The sequence below is a fragment of the Nuphar pumila genome, chromosome 1 (genome assembly GCF_984573655.1).
Source record: "Nuphar pumila chromosome 1, dmNupPumi1.hap1.1, whole genome shotgun sequence".
Taxonomy (NCBI): domain Eukaryota; kingdom Viridiplantae; phylum Streptophyta; class Magnoliopsida; order Nymphaeales; family Nymphaeaceae; genus Nuphar; species Nuphar pumila.
The window spans coordinates 81,222,563-81,242,129 of NC_143249.1; positions in this window are offsets into that span (position 1 = coordinate 81,222,563).

A 19,567-nucleotide genomic window follows, 5' to 3' on the forward strand; every position below is an offset into this window, starting at 1 on the left:
TTGCTACTAAGCCGGCTCGTGGCCGAGCTTAGTGGCAAAGAAAAACACTCCAAATTTGGGCTATATATATAAAAAAAATGCCCCAGTTAGAAGTATCTGACTGGGTGTGAGGAAATTAGCCCGAGAAAGATGGTAGATATGAAGTGGAGAATGAAGAGGAAAGATTCATTCTTTGATAGCGAAGTTCAGGTTTTTGCCCTTAACCTGGATGGGACAGAAATGCCTCGCATGGAGCGAAGCTCAGGTTTTAACCCTTAACCTGATTGGGAATTGAAAATGAAATACCTCATTGAATGAGGCTCAGGTTTATACCTTTATCCTGATCAAGCGGAAGATGGAATACCTCATTGAATGAGGCTCAGGTTTATACCCTTATCCTAATCAGGCGAAAAATAGAATACCTCTTTGAATGAGGCTCAGGTTTGTACCCTTATCCTGATTGGGTGGAAGATGGATGGTAGGATGGAACCTTCGGATTTTGCACAGTAAATCCGACAGGGGTTTTGCAAAAGGAAGGAAAATGGGGTCCCTAAAGCTTGAAAAGGGGTTGATTTTGGGCGTCTCATTGCTGAGACTAAATAGCTTTTGAAATTGCCTTTTGCGGGAAATGATTGGCAGTTCGACCTCGAACCGAAATGGGACTGTCTATGGTGGGAAAGTGGGGACACAGAAAAGTGTGCAAATCTGAGAGTTCATGCTCTCAAAGAAGGGAAGGAATCAAGTCCTTAAGAGGGATGCAAAATTGGTGTCAGGATGTATCAAAGACGAACATCAAGCTCTCACTTCATGTCAAGATAGCTAGAAAATATTGTCAAAATATTGAGAATTCTGTTGTTGATTCAAAGTTTTTGAAAATGTTGCACATTGTTGCAAAGATATTCTTTCTTTTCTACCCAAAGCATTACCTCCAAACAAGGTTCACTTCGTAGAATCGAGATTGGGACTCAAATTACTTGCAATTGACCTTCTTCAAGGAAGCTATCAATTTCCTTGATATGAACAGGAAAGAGAATTTGATATTATAAAGCATTTGATGAAAGAATATCGATAATAGAATTTCACAAGATTAAAGAGGATTCTTGATAGATTTGGCAGTTTGATATCCTGGGAGCTTCTCTCATGATAATCTTTCTGCACTCTTTTGGCTCTCTTGGGTTTTGGCTACATTCTCCTTCATTTTGGAGATGTTCTGACTTTTTCTCTGTTTCTTTTTCCTCTCTTACTCTTTTTTTGGAAGGGTACGTTACAAACTCCTTCAACTTGGAGTTGTTTCGATCCTTCTTAGACAACGTTGGCTCATGGGTTTAGAGATCTTTGGATGATAGCTGAAATTAAATATCTTTTAGGGATTGTCGGAAGGTTCATCGCATCTGCCTTCATCTCGACAGTGCTTTGGACTTTCCTTGGAAGGATCCGTCACAAACTCCGTCATCTTGGAGATGTTTCAAATCTTCATTGGCCCCGGGGGTCTACTCGCTTAATTCGCCTTCATCTTGACGACAATTGAGAGATCCCTTTTGCGGATATTTAATTGCATCTTAGGTGATTTTGAGGAGACAGGGCTTGGGTGAATTCTCTCTTTTCCTAGCACTCAGGATATTTCCACTGCCTCATTTTCACAAGAATGATCTTTTAAAAATGTGCCATTGACTGCGATCAATATCAATCATCTATGGCTTTGCAAAACATTGAATCTTCTTTTCTGGCCATATCGAGGATTTATCCTTCGTCCTTTTGGTTGGCTAATAGAAAGAATTTGGATTTTGAATCCTTCTTCACAAAAGCTTCACTCTTTTGGAAGTAATGTTGAAGGTAAACTGAGATAGAGATTTGTATAATAAAGTTTTGAAATCAACAAATAATTTGATTGACAAGTTGATAAAATTTTCTTGAAATTATTGGTAAAAGAGAGCGTTTGAGGTCCGACTCAACACATCCGTGACAAAAATTCTCCTCTCTTTTTCCCCAAAAAGAGAGACTCAGGCTTAACCCTTACCTGAATGGGAAATGGAAAATACTCCTCTCTTCCCTGAAGAGGAGGTGTTTGCAAAACGAACTTTCGAAGAGAAATTAAGCTTTCGTCAAAGCTCCCTAATATTAAGCTTCTCTTACGGAAAGGGGCCGATAATGGTGAGGTCAGAAAATTGGGTCATGAAAGGAACGAGTCCATCACACTCTCCCTAAAAAGAGGGTCCTCCATGACAAAAATGGCCTAGTATGAAATTGGGGGGTCACAAGAAAAGTGAGTCTCCGTCGAGTCTCTCCCTTTATAAGGGTTCCTTGTGTGAAATTGGAAATTGTTTTGCAAACGGTTCACAAAGACGCGAGTCCCTTCAAACTCTCCCTGAAAAGGGGCTAAGTGAACGAATTGGATAGCATGCGAAAAGAACGAGCTCCCTCGAACTCTCCCTAAAAAGGGTCTTTCGCAAGAGAAAATGATTGAAATTGGATATTGAGATTGATTGACCCAAAGGTCAAAATTGAAAATTGAAAAATTGATTGTTGGAAATTTGAATGACCCAGAGGTCAAAGTGGGATGACCTAACGGTCGAAATTGAGAATTGGTTGACCGAAAGGTCGAAATTGTGTGACCCGAAGGTCGAAATTGAGAATTGAGTGACCCGAGGGTCGAAATTGAGAATTGAATGACCTGGAGGTCAACATTGAGAATTTGGAATTGAGAATTGGAATTGAAATTGGAAATTGGGTGACCCAGGGGTCGGAATTGGAAAATTGCATGATCCAAAGATTTAAATTGGAAGTTGGTGGGTAAAATATCAAATTTGAGCAATTGACAGACCTTGAGGATCGAAATGACTTGGATCAACAAAGGAGAATGATAAGTTCGAGTCAGAGCTCGAATAAAATACAGAGATCACGAGTCGGAACCCGGATCAACAAAAGAAAATGAAGAGCTCGAGTTAGGACTCGAGTAAATAAAGAGATCTCGAGTCGGAACCCGGATCAACAAAAGAAAATGAAGTGCTTGAATTAGAGCTTGGATAAGATAAAGAGATCTCGAGTCGAAACCCAGATCAACAAAAGAAAATGAAGAGCTCGAGTCAGGGCTCGAGTAAGGTAATGAGATCACGAGTCGAAACCCGGATCAACAAAAGAAAATGAAGAGCTCGAGTCAGGACTCGAGTAAGGTAATGAGATCACGAGTCGGAACCCGGATCAACAAAAGAAAATGAAGAGCTTGAGTCAGGACTCGAGTAAATAAAGAGATATCGAGTCGGAACCCAGATCAACAAAAGAAAGTGAAGAGCTCGAGTCAAGGCTCGAGTAAATAAAGAGATCTCGAGTCGGAACCCGGATCAACAAAAGAAAATGAAGAGCTCGAATCAAAGCTCGCCTGAGGTAAAGAGATCACGAGTCGGAACTCGGATCAACAAAGGAAATGAAGAGCTCGAATAGATAATGAGATCACGAGTCGGAACTCGGATTAACAGAGAAAATGAAGAGCTCGAATCAGAGCTCGAATAAGATAAAGAGATCACGTGTCGGAACCCGGATCAACAGAGAAAAATGAAGAGCTCGAATCAGAGCTCGAATAGATAATGAGATCACGAGTCGGAACTCGGATCAACAGAGAAAATGAAGAGCTCAAGTTAGAGCTCGAACAAGGTAAAGAGATCACGAGTCGGAACCCGGATCAACAAAGGAAAATAAAGAGCTCGAATCAGAGCTCGGATAAGATAAAGAGATCACGAGTCGGAACTCGGATCAACAAAAGAGAATGATTTGAATAAAAACCCGAGTCGAAACTCGGTTTTCCAAAAAGTTGGATTTTGAAAATGCACCAGTTTGAACACTGGATTTTGAAATAATACCAGTTCGATTGCTGGGTTTTGGTACAGTATTGGTGATTGTCTTTCAATTTTGAATCATTTAGGAATTGTGATGGGACTGTTTGTTGAAATCCCAATGTTGACCGGATTGTTGTTAATGCAGTTGAATGCAAATGAATATGAATTGATGCACATGCATGCACAAGTGTGTAAAATGAGGGATTTGCTTATCCTGTCTGCATACAGAACTGTAAACACCCCAAATTTTCACCCTCATCCAGTGCTTACATTTCATGTATCATTGCATATCACTGCATACATTTTTGCATATCATTTCATCGCATTGCATGTCATTACATCCCATTTTTGAGATCCAACACTCCTGTTTTCAAAACATTCAATTCAGATTTGAGTTTTAAAGCTTTCTTTCAAAATCAATTTCAAAACCTGGGTTTTTAGTCAACATTCTATCATTTTCCAACCCCAGGACCTCATATTTCGAAATATTTTCTCAGAAAACAATCTGGATTCATTTCAAACTCAATTTTAATTGATTTCAATTCTCAGATGAGACCCATTTAGGTGGTGTCGCTTCTAGATTCCTTTACTTGTCAAAAATCTCCAAAAATTTCAGAGTCCTAGTTGGATCAGGACTCTTTTTCCAGAGTCTAGTCGGATCAGAACTCTACTTTTCACTACCTTTTTACCTGTTTTCGGAGAAAGCCTTTTAAAATCTTCTATTTTGGCCAAAATGTCAGAGTCCTAGTTGGATCAGGACTCTTCTTCAAGAGTCCAGTCGGATCAGGACTCTTCTTCAGAGTTTCAATTGGATTGGGACTCTAATCTTTTACAGCTATTTTTATCCATTTTCAATCAAATCTTTCAAAATCTTTCAAAAAGAGTCAGAAACTCAGAGTTTCAGTTAAAACAGGACTCTGTTCAGAGAGTCCTAGTTGGATCAGGACTCTGATCCTGATTTCAATTTTGAGAAAATCCTTAAAAAATCTTTCCATTTATCAAATCTATTACACTTTTATCAAAGAATTTCAAAATTCTGAGATTTTATCTCAGAGTCCTGATCAAATCAGGACTCTACCCCAGAGTCCTGATCGAAGTAGGACTCTATCCAAAATTGATTTTCTCACTTCATTTTCACTGGTTTTCAAAAGCTTTGCTTAAATTTCATCATTTGCTTATCAGAAAAATAAAAGTCTTAGAGTTCTGATCGAATCAGGACTCTTTCTCAGAGTCCTAATCAGATCAGGACTCTAAACCACAACTTCAATTTTATCCTGTTTTTAACTGTTTTTCAAAATTCTCTCATTTGTTTTCTCAGAAAATCCAAAAATATGAGAGTCCTAGTTCAATCAAGACTTTGTCCTCAGAGTCTCAGTTGAATCAGAACTCTGTTTTGTTCCAGTATTCGTTATTGTTTTCACTGTTTTAACAAGTTCTTTCATTTGTTTTTCAGAAAATACCAAAAAAATCTAGAGTTTTAGTCCGATCAGAACTTTGTCCCGGAGTCCTAGTCCAGTCAGGAGTCTGTTTTGAAGTCTGTTTTTATTCCCTTTTCACTTATTTCCATTTGTTTTAAAAAATTAGGTCATTTTGTAGAGTCCAGTTAATCCAGGACTCTATTTCAGAGTCCTGATTGAGTTAGGAGTCTAACCCTGACAGTATTTTCTGACTTGTTTCACCATTTTCGATGAAATCTTTTCAAAAATTTCTTTATTTGGCTTTTAAAAACCAAAATCACAGAGTCCTAAAAATCCAGGACTCTAGCCCAGAGTCCAGTTCGCTTGAGACTCTATTTTCAAAGATCTTAAATTTCAAATACTGATTTTAACCCCTTTTCAAAGCCATTTTCAGTGTTTATTTCAAAATTCTTCAAAACTCGATGTGGGCCCACTCAGTTGGCACCATATCTAGAGGAGTTCTGACTCGGTTAGAACCCTATGCCATTTCAAAAATTCTAATTTTCAGATTGCTTTTGAAAATCCTTTTGAAAACTCCTTCAATTTCAAGTTTTAAAATCGCTTTTTGAAAAACTCAAGTAGGGCCCACTCGGGGTGGCGCCATATTCGAGTAAGTCAGGGATAGACTAGGGTTAGTCAGTGTCCTAGTTAGGTTAGGGGTTTAGAGGAGTCAAAATCAATTTTAAAAATCCATTTTATTTAACTTTTAAACCATTGGTTTTTAAAGGTTTTAAATTCAAGTTTTAAAAACCAAATGTGGGTCCATACTAGGTGGTGTCACATTTGGACTTTTTTGAATTTAATTAGGTATTAATTATAGTTTAATTAGAGTTCATTTAGGGTTAGGAAACCAGAAAAAATCGTTGCCCTTAGTGGATTATTTAGAAAGAGTCCTGAAAAAATGAAAAACCTCTTAATTAACCCTAATTAAGTGACTTTTTGAAAAACTATAAAAAGGGACCTAAAGGGGGTCAAAAGGGGGCTCTTTTCTCTCAAATTTTCGTGGCCTCTCTTTCCTCTCCAGCACCTCCACCTTTCTCCATTGCAGCTGCAGCCCAAGGTGAGTTATTTAATATTATTTTTTTATTTTTTTATTAGTTTTTTATGATTTTTCAATAGATTTCACCATAGAAACTCTTGTGTTCATGGATTTCACCATGGATTTCATCCAAGAACCACAAAATCGACCCAAGAAGATGATCTAACTCAGTTTGAGGGTGATTTCAAGGATTCTAATCCATTAGAATCGATGAGAGGTATGTTTTTCATGTTCTTAACCGACGAAACGTGAGATTTACCCGTTAAATGGGTTAAATCCATGATTTCAAAGGTGAAAGCAAATTCTAGCCATTGATTCCCTAATTTTTTATTTATTTCTCTGTTTATTCATGTTTATTATACGTTTTACACCATAGAAATAATTTTTATTTACTGTTTTATGGTTTAGTTTAGTGTTTTTCATTAATTAATGCATATTTTCTCAAGTTTCTTAGATTTCTGTGTGTTTTTAATTTAGAACAGAAAAGAGCATGCTATTTCGGATTGAAATACTTATTTTTTATTTTTTATTTTTTTATATGTGATACACGGATGTGTTATTGAACTACTGTAAAAAAATCAGAGGTTTTTGGATTCGGGAACCCTATAAAAAAAATCAGACATCAGGTCGGGTTTTTAAAACTTTAAAATCGGTGTTAAGATCAGGAGGATAACTTGATGTGATGATATTTTTCTCATCCGATATACGATTTGAGATCCGTAAAATGCCATGGATTTATATTGCTTAGATATAGCTACTGTGAAATTTTCAGAATTTTTTATTGCTGTTTAGTATTTTTCTTATGTCAGAGATTCTGATTTTCAATTTAAAACTCGTTAGGGTTTACCAAAACCCTAATCAGACTTGTGTTGTTTAGAAATCCCAAACCACAGATCCGATTCATGATATGTAAAAAGTGAGTATTATAATTTTTCTGTCTACTATTTACTGCTAAAATATCAGATATTTTGGAATAGTATTGATATTTATCCCGAAATTTTTAATCTGCAGTGTCTCTTTTAACTCATGTGGTTTGCAATATTCAAGTCCAGATTGCCGGAAGGGTTTCTCCCTAACTGGAGATGCTTTTTCCGATCTGTAAATTGGGAAATCTTTGTTTTTCTTCCTAGTTTGTCTCTATACAATTTCATAGATTTTCATGAAATATTGACCCCTGATTCGTGTCTAACTCTGAAACTGGTTGATGAACTAGGTCAAAAATAGCATATTTTTAGGGTTTGATGCAATTTTCGGGTTAATTTAATGTCAAAAAAATATTTTTATAATTCTAATTCAAAATTAGGGTTATAACAAGTGTAGGTACCAAATTTGATGAATTTTGGAATCTGATTGATGGCTGAATTAAGCAAATTGCAAAACCGGGTTCCTGAAAGATCCAAAAACACTGCCAAAATCACAGTTTTGTGATATTCTTAGATTTTCGTGCATAAGCATGTATTTTTAGGGTTTAATCATATTCATAGTCATATTAGGATACTTTAGGTTAAATTTGATGTTCATTTGATTTCATTTAGTGCATAAAACCTAAGTTTTACCAAAATATTTTCTAAAAACCTTGATTTCAAGGCCATAGTCTTGCTATCAGGGGTAATTTGGTCATTTGACCTCAATTTCGAAATCCCTAACCCTAATTTTTACATATTTAAGCATGTCACATCATATTTAGCTTAACTTATTCCATTCAATTTTCAAAACTTGCATTTTATCAAAATATCTTTCTAAAAACCCTAATTTCAAGGCCATAGTCTTGTTATTAGGGGTATTTTGGTCATTTGGACCTCAATTTCGAAATTCCATATCTTATATTCATTATTTGTTTAATTTGAGTTCACATCTTTATCATTTTTATTTAAGGGAATCAAGGAAAAGGCTTATATCTAGAAAAATCCAGTAATTTCTAGATATTACTGGATAAACCTAGAAAAGCCAACATATTTTCATTAACCAAGTTTTCTAGTTTTGCAGGTACATTGAAGACTTTATTTTTCATGTATTTAAATTTCAATAGTGATGTAAACTAAACTTTGGAATAAGAATTTACATTTCCTGCTTAGCTTAGGCAGCATTGCATATAGTTTATTTTTTTTTAACTAATGTTAATGTGTGATGGATGATGATTCATGCATATTCAAACTCACTATGGTCTACACGAATGGCACATACACTAGCTTTTATGAAGTTTATAAACTTGGTGGAATTCGTATTTATGGCCATAGTCAGAATATGAAGGATATCTAGATTTGTAATCTTCGTATTAGCCACATTCAACCTACACTCTTAGGCTAACTTCAAAATGCACTGCATTTCTTAAAAATACAAAAGGATTTTCTCAATTCCTCAAATTCATATTCATTCATTTCATGCATTTGTCAATTCCAATTCAAATTTCAATTCAGAGAAATCCATTTTCTCAAAATCATCTAAGTCTTATGGAAAAATCGATTTTCTCAAAATATTGATTTGCCAATGATATTTCAAGTATTTCCCAAGTTCCAAATTCGATTTTCTAAGTTAGATTTTCAACTTCAAAGTTTAAATTCAAAGAAATCAAGTTTTCCAAAGTTATTTCACATTTCTCATAATCGATTTTCACAAAATCCTTATATTTCTTCAGAAATCAATTTTCACTTTCTCAGATACAATATCTCAACCATGATTCATGATTTTCCAAGTGTTATCTTTTCCAAAATTTTCCAAGTATTTCAAATCTTTGAAGCAAACATCATGTTTTCAAATGTGCATTTTCAGAAATTCATAGCACATGCCTGATTCTTTGTGCATTTAGGAATTAAAATATGGTTTAGGTAAGTTGAACAAAGCAAAGCATTTGATTGATCCTTGGTTCAATTACCCCTGGTAAAGGCGCCAGGAACGGTTGAATCTCGTACCGACAGGCGAGTCCCATTCTTCGGAATTATCCTGCATTTTAAAAACGGAGGCGAGTTATTTTCAAAATCTTTTTCAAAGGTCAGTTTGACTCGCAAAAAGTAAAAATTTTGCGATGATAACAGGTTTGGCGACCGAGATGGGACCTGTCTTCGCCTGATCAATCTAATGCTCTACTTAGTTCAACTCGTCAAAATCGATTTCCATGGAATGTCAGCTTTTACTTTATGATATCATGTGAACCTAGGAGCCTAGGCTTGAACCCAGCTGACATGGACTGCATGTAGACTAGGTATGGTTTGGTAGGACCATATTGAGGAGGAAATTTTCATGCTCACATAGACTTAGGTCTAATACAACCCTCCTCAATCTAGGTTTGATTGAAAACAATATTTGCTTCTTCAAATTTTTCAAAATTCTATCTCTTTAGGTTTTAGAGCCTTCTGATTTGATTGCATGTGCTCATATTTTTCAAAAACCACCCCACCTATATTGTCCCGGTCTTCACGTTGCTGGGCTCTCTTCTAGAACCATAGTTCGGGATAGAACCTCACAACTGGGCCACCTATTTGGGTGAAAACCCCCCTGCCACGTACCAAGGGCCATAGTCCAACGTATATCGGCAGGTGCTCAAGGATGTTGGAAATCTTGAACCTAGAACCGGAGAAATTGATTTTATGCCACGTACATCGAGCCTTGGCTTGAGTATATAGGCATAACTGGATTGGATACAGTTGATCTGAACCTTAGAGTTAGGATTAAGGTCCTACAGCTATTTCAAAATTTGTGCATCTAGAGTCAGCTTTTAGGGAATGTTGTATGTGCATACTTGGTTGTGCAGAATGTGATTGAATATGTTATAGTCATTTCCTTTTATTTTCCATATTTTCCCATTTTTCTAAAAATACTGGACGATTTTCCCCAATCCATGTCCATGTACTGTCCATGTTTTAAACCCTGGACGATTTTCAAAATACTTCATTTTATGAAGTATTTCCTTATATTTCATTAAACCCTGGATGATTTTCATAAAATTCCTCCATTTTCCTCACAACTCCAGGTGATTTCTCATCTTTCCTGTCTTCTGGATCTCGAATTTCCTGCTTTATTTTTATCCTGCCTGCATTTTCCTCAAATTTCCTATATTTTCCCAAGTCTTATTCCAATTTTCCATGATTTCCAGTCTGATGGTATCCAGTCAGCTTGATTCAGTCTTTCCTGAGGGTCACATCTCCTACGAGGTGCGACAAAGTCTTCCTGAACATCGAGTCCTCAGCACCGGATCCTTCATTCCCCGGTGGTACTATTCACGGCTCAAGAACTTCTATCGTATGTTTCCGGACCATTTGGACGATTGTGGATTGGAACTGGCGTCCGCAGTGGGAAAGCAGACAGTCAACGGCAATTTGATCCATGCACTAGCAGAGCGGTGGAATCCGAGCACTTCTACCTTATGGTTCCCATGGGGAGAGATGACAGTACTGATAGATGAATTTTCAAAGATTATGGGATTGCCCGAGCCAGCCGGTCAGCCTGGAGATCCATTGGAGAAACAGTTTCTGATTAATGTTAAGGGTCTGGACCCTAATGATGCCTTAGCTCGCATGACAGGACGCAAGTCTTGGCCATTGATAGAGGAGGATGAAAACGAATATGTGGACCTGCTCGAAACCTATAGACAGTATGGAACATTTGCAGAGGTCAGCTCATTGTCCAGGACAGCTCGAGAGAGAATCCAGCACGCGATGGTTCTGTGCACGGTGGGATTAGCTTTCTTTCCCAACGGACGGAATTATATGAATATCAGAATAGTTCAGCTTCTAAGGAGATGGGGAAGTCGACAGACCAGCCACCTCTCCATAGCCATGGCCGCACTCGCCTTTCTATGCCGAGGGTTGACTCGTTTCGCACTCGGAGAATCAATTCTAGTCGAAGGGTGCACCTATGCCTTGCAGTCTTGGTTCCTCCGGCATGTGCCAGTCCGAGCCAATTCCTTCAGATACAATGGTGAAAAGCTTCTGCCAGTTGCACGATACCGATTCTTGATCGACAACCTTCAGGAGGAAGAAGTCGTATGGGACTACTTTGATCGTCAGGAATCACCTCCCAGATATACTTACGCTTATGGCAAGCGGTTCAGGCTACTCGGCCCCTTCTTCTGCACGTACTACCATCCAGAGCGGTGTGTCAGGCAGTTCTCTCAGAGACAGAAGCGCGTAGAGATTCGTCCACTATCAGGGGTCTTGCCAGAGTTCGATCTCACATCAGATCAGTGGTCCGGAGCATAGCATTCTGCCAGACATGGCTGGGATTCCTTTGTCAATCTTAATATTTTCCTGGTCCTCGAGTGTCCTCTGATTATCAGGAGTGGTGGAAAATTGTTCGCCCCCCTCCCCTTTGTCAAGTTTATTATTAATAAAATCATGTCTTTTTCCTTCAATAAAATTCCTTTAAATTTCATCCTATCTTGGTTTGACGACCTCGCCTAGGTAACAAGGCATATTTCCAGTTGTTTATTTTGCAAAGAATAACAGCGCAATTGTCGTAATTCCAGCGACGACTCAATCCCTAGTAATGGGATATTATTTCAATTGTCTACCAAAATTCTCAATAAATATTTTCCTTCAACCAAATTTCCTTCAAAAGCCTAATCATCAGTTCTACCTTGCAGAGAGCATCAGTAACATTCAGGAGAGCATTTGTGATACTCGATGGGTCAAACAAGGTCCGAAAAGAAAACCTTATCAGTTGAAGGCGTTGCATACTCAGTCACTTCAAAAGAGGAAATGGACTCACCCCGATCAGTCAGAAGTCAAGGTCAGCAAGCAGAGGATGATGTTGATCCTTAGATATATGCTATGTTCAAAGAGATGATGGCCAAAATGTTGACAGAACAAGCTGAAGCTAGTACAAAAAAGATCCAGGTCAAGCAGAGGGCAAAAGGCCGGTCAGCCAAGAAAGTTTTAAAACTATCCAAGAAATATATCCAACACGAGGATGCATCTGATGAATCAGAATCGGTAGGTGGCACTGATGAAGAGTATGAAGTCTGGCACGCACTTCAAAGATCTCCTCATAGGCAAGGGACAACCTATAAATTGAAAAATCAAGCAATGAATGATCCGGTCCAAACACAGCTGAAGGAAATGACAAAAAGGATTAAAGATTTGCAGGCCCGCGACAAGGGCAAGAAGGTCTTCACGAGCAAAGATTTCTACAAGAGCATCACTCCCGTCAGGAATGATCAAGATTCAAAAAAGACAAATTCTGTCAAGGCCCACCGCGAGGGGTGCAACGATAACAAAGGCAATCGTACAAGTCAAAAAGAGAAATCTTTAAAGCAGAGTGAAAAATTGAGTCAACAGAAAGAGAAGAAAAAGCATGACGGTTGGGGTTACGATCGCGAATTCACTCCTCTAGATCAGCCCCTCGAAGAGGTCCTTGATTACATGCTGAGCCAAGGAATGGTTAAGCTTCCAAGAATTGCTAATCCTCTGGTCACCCTAGGGAAATGGAAAGACCGCTTCTGCAAATTCCACCAAACAACGGGGCACGATATTGAACATTGTTTCATCTTTAAGAATATCGTCCAAGATTATATCGACAAGAATTTCGTTGTTAAGGGTGAGGAAGAATACCAGTCGACTGTCTTTGCCAAGTCTCAGCAGAAATCAAGCACTCGGCAAGAGGTACAACATGATGATCGAAATCAGGACCGCAAGATGGCCCCTTTGGATCAAATATTTGAAAGCTTTTTGGAATACATGCTCGCGAAAGATACAGTAAAATCTCCGAAGGCTCACTTCACTCTTTCTGCCAATGATAGCAAAAGCAATAAGAAGAATCATGATCACTATTCAGAGGGATCCAAGGGCCAAAAAGGAAAGTTCTCCAACAATGATAGGTCTCTTCAATCTAGTCCTCAGCATAAAGAGAAAGATCAAGAAAAGCCAAAGCGCAAGGATTGGAGTACGGATCGAAAGTTCACCCCTTTGGACCAGACACTAGAGAGTGTTTTGGAATACATGCTCGCGAAAGATATGATCCGTTTACCTAAAGCAGCTGATCCCGCAACAATCATGGGCAGATTCAAAGGAAAATTTTGCAAATTTCATCGGGCCATGGGGCATGATACCGAGTACTGCTTCGTTCTCAGGAATATTATTCAAGACTATATCGATAAAAATATCCTTGTGGAAGGCAAAGAAGAAGATAAAACAGCCAGCTCATCAGCACCCTAAGAGCGACAAGGCCATCACTCTTTCATTCTTGCATTTTGCTTTCGTCATTTTGTATGGATGGCATGGTCTCATCTCTTTCATCAATAAAATTATCAATCTTTCTCATAGTTTGGCATCATCTTTTGTATTTCTCCTTCTTTACAAAATGTCTTTTTACAAGGAGTAACCTCTTTCAGAGTGTCTCCCGAATTCATCAAGAAGCACATCGTCAATCTTTCCACTGTTATCTTCAGAGAACATTCCCCAAATATCAATTATTTATCCTTTCATCCAATATCTTACTCCCCCATTACACTGGGGCATTATTTTAAAAAAATTGTCTTCAAAACATCCTGTATGCAGGCAGGATCAAACAAATCTCTCATTTTGCATACATGTGCACCCATTTACATTCATTTGCATTTGCATGCATTCATTTGCATTTTTTTTTTGCATACATCAACTTGCATCAATCCAATACCCATTTAGGATAAGGGACGAATTCTGAGACTCGTGGCATTTGTCTAGGTCAGCATGAGGGTGAAGATTGAAAATCTCAGATTGCAATCATCAAGCGCTTTCTAAACACCAACCTTTTTCAAGTTCGGGCCGAGTTTTTATCAAAACCATTTTTACCGGTCAACCTTCGGGTGAAGCCTACTTCCTAAATCCGGTTTTTACTGGTCGAACTTCTTGAATCCAGTTTTCGCTGGTCGAACTTCTTAAATCCGGTTTTTACTGGTCGAACTTCTTAAATCCGGTTTTTATTGGTCGAACTTCTTGAATCCAGTTTTTACTGGTCGAACTTCCTAAATCCGGTTTTTACTGGTCGAACTTCTTGAATCCAGTTTTCGCTGGTCGAACTTTCTGAATCCAGTTTTTACTGGTCGAACTTTCTAAATCCAGTTTTCATTGGTCGAACTTCCTAAATCCGGTTTTTACTGGTCGAACTTCCTAAATCCGGTTTTTACTGGTCGAACTTCTTGAATCCAGTTTTCGTTGGTCGAACTTCTTAAATCCAGTTTTCACTGGTTGAACTTCTTGAATCCAGTTTTCGTTGGTCGAACTTCTTAAATCCGGTTTTTACTGGTCGAACTTCCTAAATCCGGTTTTTACTGGTCGAACTTCCTAAATCCAGTTTTCACTGGTCGAACTTCCTAAATCCGGTTTTTACTGGTCGAACTTCCTAAATCCGGTTTTTATTGGTCGAACTTCTTGAATCCAGTTTTTACTGGTCGAACTTCCTAAATCCAGTTTTTACTGGTCGAACTTCTTGAATCCAGTTTTCGCTGGTCGAACTTTCTGAATCCAGTTTTTACTGGTCGAACTTTCTAAATCCAGTTTTCACTGGTCGAACTTCCTAAATCCGGTTTTTACTGGTCGAACTTCCTAAATCCGGTTTTTACTGGTCGAGCTTCTTGAATCCAGTTTTCGCTGGTCGAACTTCTTAAATCCAGTTTTCACTGGTTGAACTTCCTGAATCCAGTTTTCACTGGTCGAACTTCCTGAATCTGGTTTTTACTGGTCGAACCCTCTAAATTCAGTATTCACTGGTCAGACTTTTTCAAAGCCCAGCATTCATGCGGGTACTTTTTTTAAATCCAGTGCTCGTACTGGTAATCTTTCAAAATCCAGTGCTCGTACTGGTACTCTTCCAAAATCTGATGCTCGTGCTAGTTGAACTAGTCCCAAATGTCATCTTTATACTTATCAACTTTTCTTTCCTTTAAATGTCTTGAATTGGTCTAGAAGAGTCGAGTTCCGATTCGAATCTTCTTCCAAATCCAATTCAGAATTGGTCTAGAAAATCCAAGTCCCGACTTGAATTTTCTTACAAATCCAATTCGTATAATTTTCTTTCCTCTAGATTCTAGAATTGGTCTAGAAGAGTCGACTTCCGATTCGAATCTTCTTCCAAATCCAATTCAGAATTGGTCTAGAAATCCAAGTTCCGACTTGAATTTTCTTACAAATCCAATTCGTATAATTTTCTTTCCTCTAGATTCTAGAATTGGTCTAGAAGAGTCGAGTTCCGATTCAAATCTTCTTCCAAATCCAATTCAGAATTGGTCTAGAAAATCCAAGTTCCGACTTGAATTTTCTTACAAATCCAATTCGTATAATTTTCTTTCCTCTAGATTCTAAAATTGGTCTAGAAGAGTCGAGTTCCGATTCGAATCTTCTTCCAAATCCAATTCAGAATTGGTCTAGAAAATCCAAGTTCCGACTTGAATTTTCTTACAAATCCAATTCGTATAATTTTTTTCCTCTAGATTCTAGAATTGGTCTAGAAGAGTCGACTTCCGATTCGAATCTTCTTCCAAATCCAATTCAGAATTGGTCTAGAAAATCCAAGTTCCGACTTGAATTTTCTTACAAATCCAATTCGTATAATTTTCTTTCCTCTAGATTCTAGAATTGGTCTAGAAGAGTCGAGTTCCGATTCGAATCTTCTTACAAATCCAATTCAGAATTGGTCTAGAAAATCAGAGTTCCGACTCGAATTTTCTTTCAAATCCAATTCGCTTAGCTTTCCTTTACAAGTTTGAACTTCTACTCAAACTATCCTGCGAGTTGGTCTAGAAGATCCGAGTTCCGACTCGAATTGTCTTTCAAAATCCAATTCATCTAGTTTTCCTTGAAGAATTGAATTCCGATTCGAATCTTCCCTCAAAAACCCAGTTTAGCACCTGGTCCATTCAAAGCTCACAAGTTGGAATCATTCCTTCTTAAGCTATGATCCTTAGGTTGAATTCCTATGGAATTGATAGTTCGTAGGTCGAACCCCTACGGGACCAATGCCGTTCTCAATTGAACCAATGTCGTTCTTAGGCCGAATCTCTATAGAACCCATGTCATTCTCGGTAAACCAATTCACAATTTCGACCTTCGGGTCAATCAATTTCCAATTTCCAATTTCCAATTTCCAATTATCAATTTCCAAATTTCTAATTTCCAATTTCCAATTATCAATTTCCAAATTTCCAATTTCCAATTTCCAATTTCCAATTTCCAATTTCCAATTTCCAATTTTCAATTTCAAATATCAAATTTCAAAATTCCAATTTCCAAAATTTGACCCTTTTGGTCATCCAATACCAATTTCAATCATTTTCTCTTGCGAGAGACCCTTTTTATAGGGAGAGTTCGAGGGAGCTCGCTCTTTTCGCATGCTATCCAATTCGTTCACTTAGCCCCTTTTCAGGGAGAGTTTGAAGGGACTCGTGTCTTTGTGAACCGTTTGCAAAACAAAATTCCAAATTTCACACAAGGAACCCTATTTATAGGGAGAGACTCGACGGAGACTTGCTTTCCTTGTGGCCCCATAATTTCAGACTAGGCCATTTCATCATGAAGGACCCTCTTTTCAGGGAGAGTGTGATGAACTCGTTCCTTCATGACCAATTTACCAACCTCACCAATTCCGGCCCCCTTTCCATAAGAGAAGCCTAATGTTAGGAAGTTTTGACGAAAGCTTAATTTCTCTTAGAAAGTTCATTTTGCAAACACCTCCTCTTCAGGGAAGAGAGGAGTAATTCCCAATTCCAATTTCTGAATCTTCTCCTTTGGGGAAAGGAGAAGAGAATTTCTGTCATGGATGTGTTGCGTTGTGCTTCGAATGCTCGCTTTCACAAAGGATTTCAAGAAAATTTTGCCAATTTGTCATTAAATATTTGTTGATTTCAAAAATCTTTATTGCACAAAATTATTACTTCAGAATACCCCCAGTATTACTTCCGAAAGAACAAAGCTTTCGCGAAAAAGGATTCAAAATTCAAAATCTTTCTATTGGCCAACCAAAAGGATGAAGAATAAATCCTCGATATGGCCAGCAAAGAGAATTCAATGTTGTTGCAAAGCCATAAGTGATTGATATTGATCGCAGTCAATGGCACATTTTTTAAGACTATTCTTGAAAAATAAAGCAGTCGAAATATCCTGGGTGATACAGAAAAAATCCACTCAATCTCTATATCTCCTCAAACACCTAAGCTGCAATTAAATATCTGCAAAAGGGATCTCTCAACTGTCGTCAAGATGAAGGCGAATTAGATGAGTCGACCCCCGGGGCCAAAGAAGATTTGGATCATCTCCAAGATGACGGAGTTTGTGACGGATCCTTCCAGGGAAAGTTCAGATCACCGTCGAGATGAAGGCGAGTGTGATGAGCCTACCGACAAACCCTAAAAGGTATTTAATTTCTGCTATCATCAAGAGATTTCCTACCAAAGAGCCAATAACTATCAAGATAATCCCTGAGAGAAAAGAAGGATCGGAACATATCTGAGATGAAGGAGTTTGTGACGTACCCTTCAAAAAAAAAAGAGAGAAAAGTCACGACATCTCCAAAATGAAGGATGATGTAATTCCCAAAAAATCCAAGAGAGCTCCAATCTGCTAAAAAGAGAGTGCAGAAAGATCATCATGAGAAAAGAATCCCAGGATATCAGACTTCCAAATCTATCAAGAATCTTCTTTAATTTTGTGAAATTCTTTTATCAATATTCTTTCACCAATAGCTCTCGCAATATCAAGAATACTTTCTTTTTCGTCCATATCAAGGAAATTGATAGCTTCCTTGAAAGAAAGTCAATCACAAGCAATTTGAATTCGAATCTTGATTCTATGGAGTTAAGCTCAGTCGGAGGTAATACTTCAGGTAGAAAAGAGAGAATACTTTCAAAACAATGTGCATCATTTTCAATTATTTTGAATCAACAACAATTTTCAACATTTTGACAATATTTTCTAGCTATCCTGGCATGAAACGAGAGATTGAGGTTCATCTTTGGTGCATCCTGACATCAGTTGTTATCCCTTTTTAGGACTTGATAACGGGAGTTTTCAATATTCCTTCCCTTCTTTGGTATAATCTAAGCGCCTGGGCTCTCAGATTCGCACACTTCCCTGTGTCCCCACTGTCCCACCATAGACAGTCCAATTTCGGCTTGAGGTTAAGCCACCAATTTCAGCAAAAGGCAATTTCAAAAGTTAATTAGTCTCAGCAATGAGGCACCCAAAATCAATCCCTTTTCAAACTTTAGGGACCCCAATTTCCTTCCTTTTGCAAAACCCTTATCGGATTCATTGTGCGAAAATCCGAAGGTTCCATCACGGTCTCTTCTTTCGAGGATTCCGTTCATTTTCTGCCCAATCAGGTTAAGGGTATAAACCTGGGCCTCCTTTGATGAGGTATTTCATTTTCTGCCCAATCAGGTTAAGAGTATAAACCTGAGCCTCCTTTGATGAGGTATTTCATTTTCTGCCCGATCAGGTTAAGGGTATAAACCTGAGCCTCCTTTGATGAGGTATTTCATTTTTCTGCCCGATCAGGTTAAGGGTATAAACCTGAGTCTCATTTGATGAGGTATTCCATTTTCTGCCCGATCAGGTTAAGGGTATAAACCTGAGCCTCCTTTGATGAGGTATTTCCATTTTTCACCCAATCAGGTTAAGGGTATAAACCTGAGCCTCCTTTGATGAGGTATTCCATTTTCCACCCAATCAGGACAAGGGTACAAACCTGAGCCTCCTTTGATGAGGTATTCCATTTTCAACCCGGTCAGGTTAAGGGTTAAGCCTGAGCTTCGTTCCATACGAGGTATTTCCCGTCCCATCCAGGTTAAGGGCAAAACATGAATCTCATTTCTTTTTGAAGTAAAATTTTCTCCTTATTCTCCATTTCATATCTACCATCATCACTTGAACTAATTCTTTCATACCTAGTTAGATTCATCTAACTGGGGCATTTTTATAATCCAAATTTGGTGTGTTTTCTTTGCCACTAAGCTCGGATTACAACCGGCTTAGTAGCAAAAAGGGGCATCTGTAAACACCCCAAATTTTCACCCTCATCCAGTGCTTACATTTCATGTATCATTGCATATCACTGCATACATTTTTGCATATCATTTCATCGCATTGCATGTCATTACATCCCATTTTCGAGATCCAACACTCCTGTTTTCAAAACATTCAATCCAGATTTGAGTTTTAAAGCTTTCTTTCAAAATCAATTTCAAAACCTGGGTTTTTAGTCAACATTCTATCATTTTCCAACCCCAGGAGCTCATATTTTGAAATATTTTCTCAGAAAACAATCTGGATTCATTTCAAACTCAATTTTAATTGATT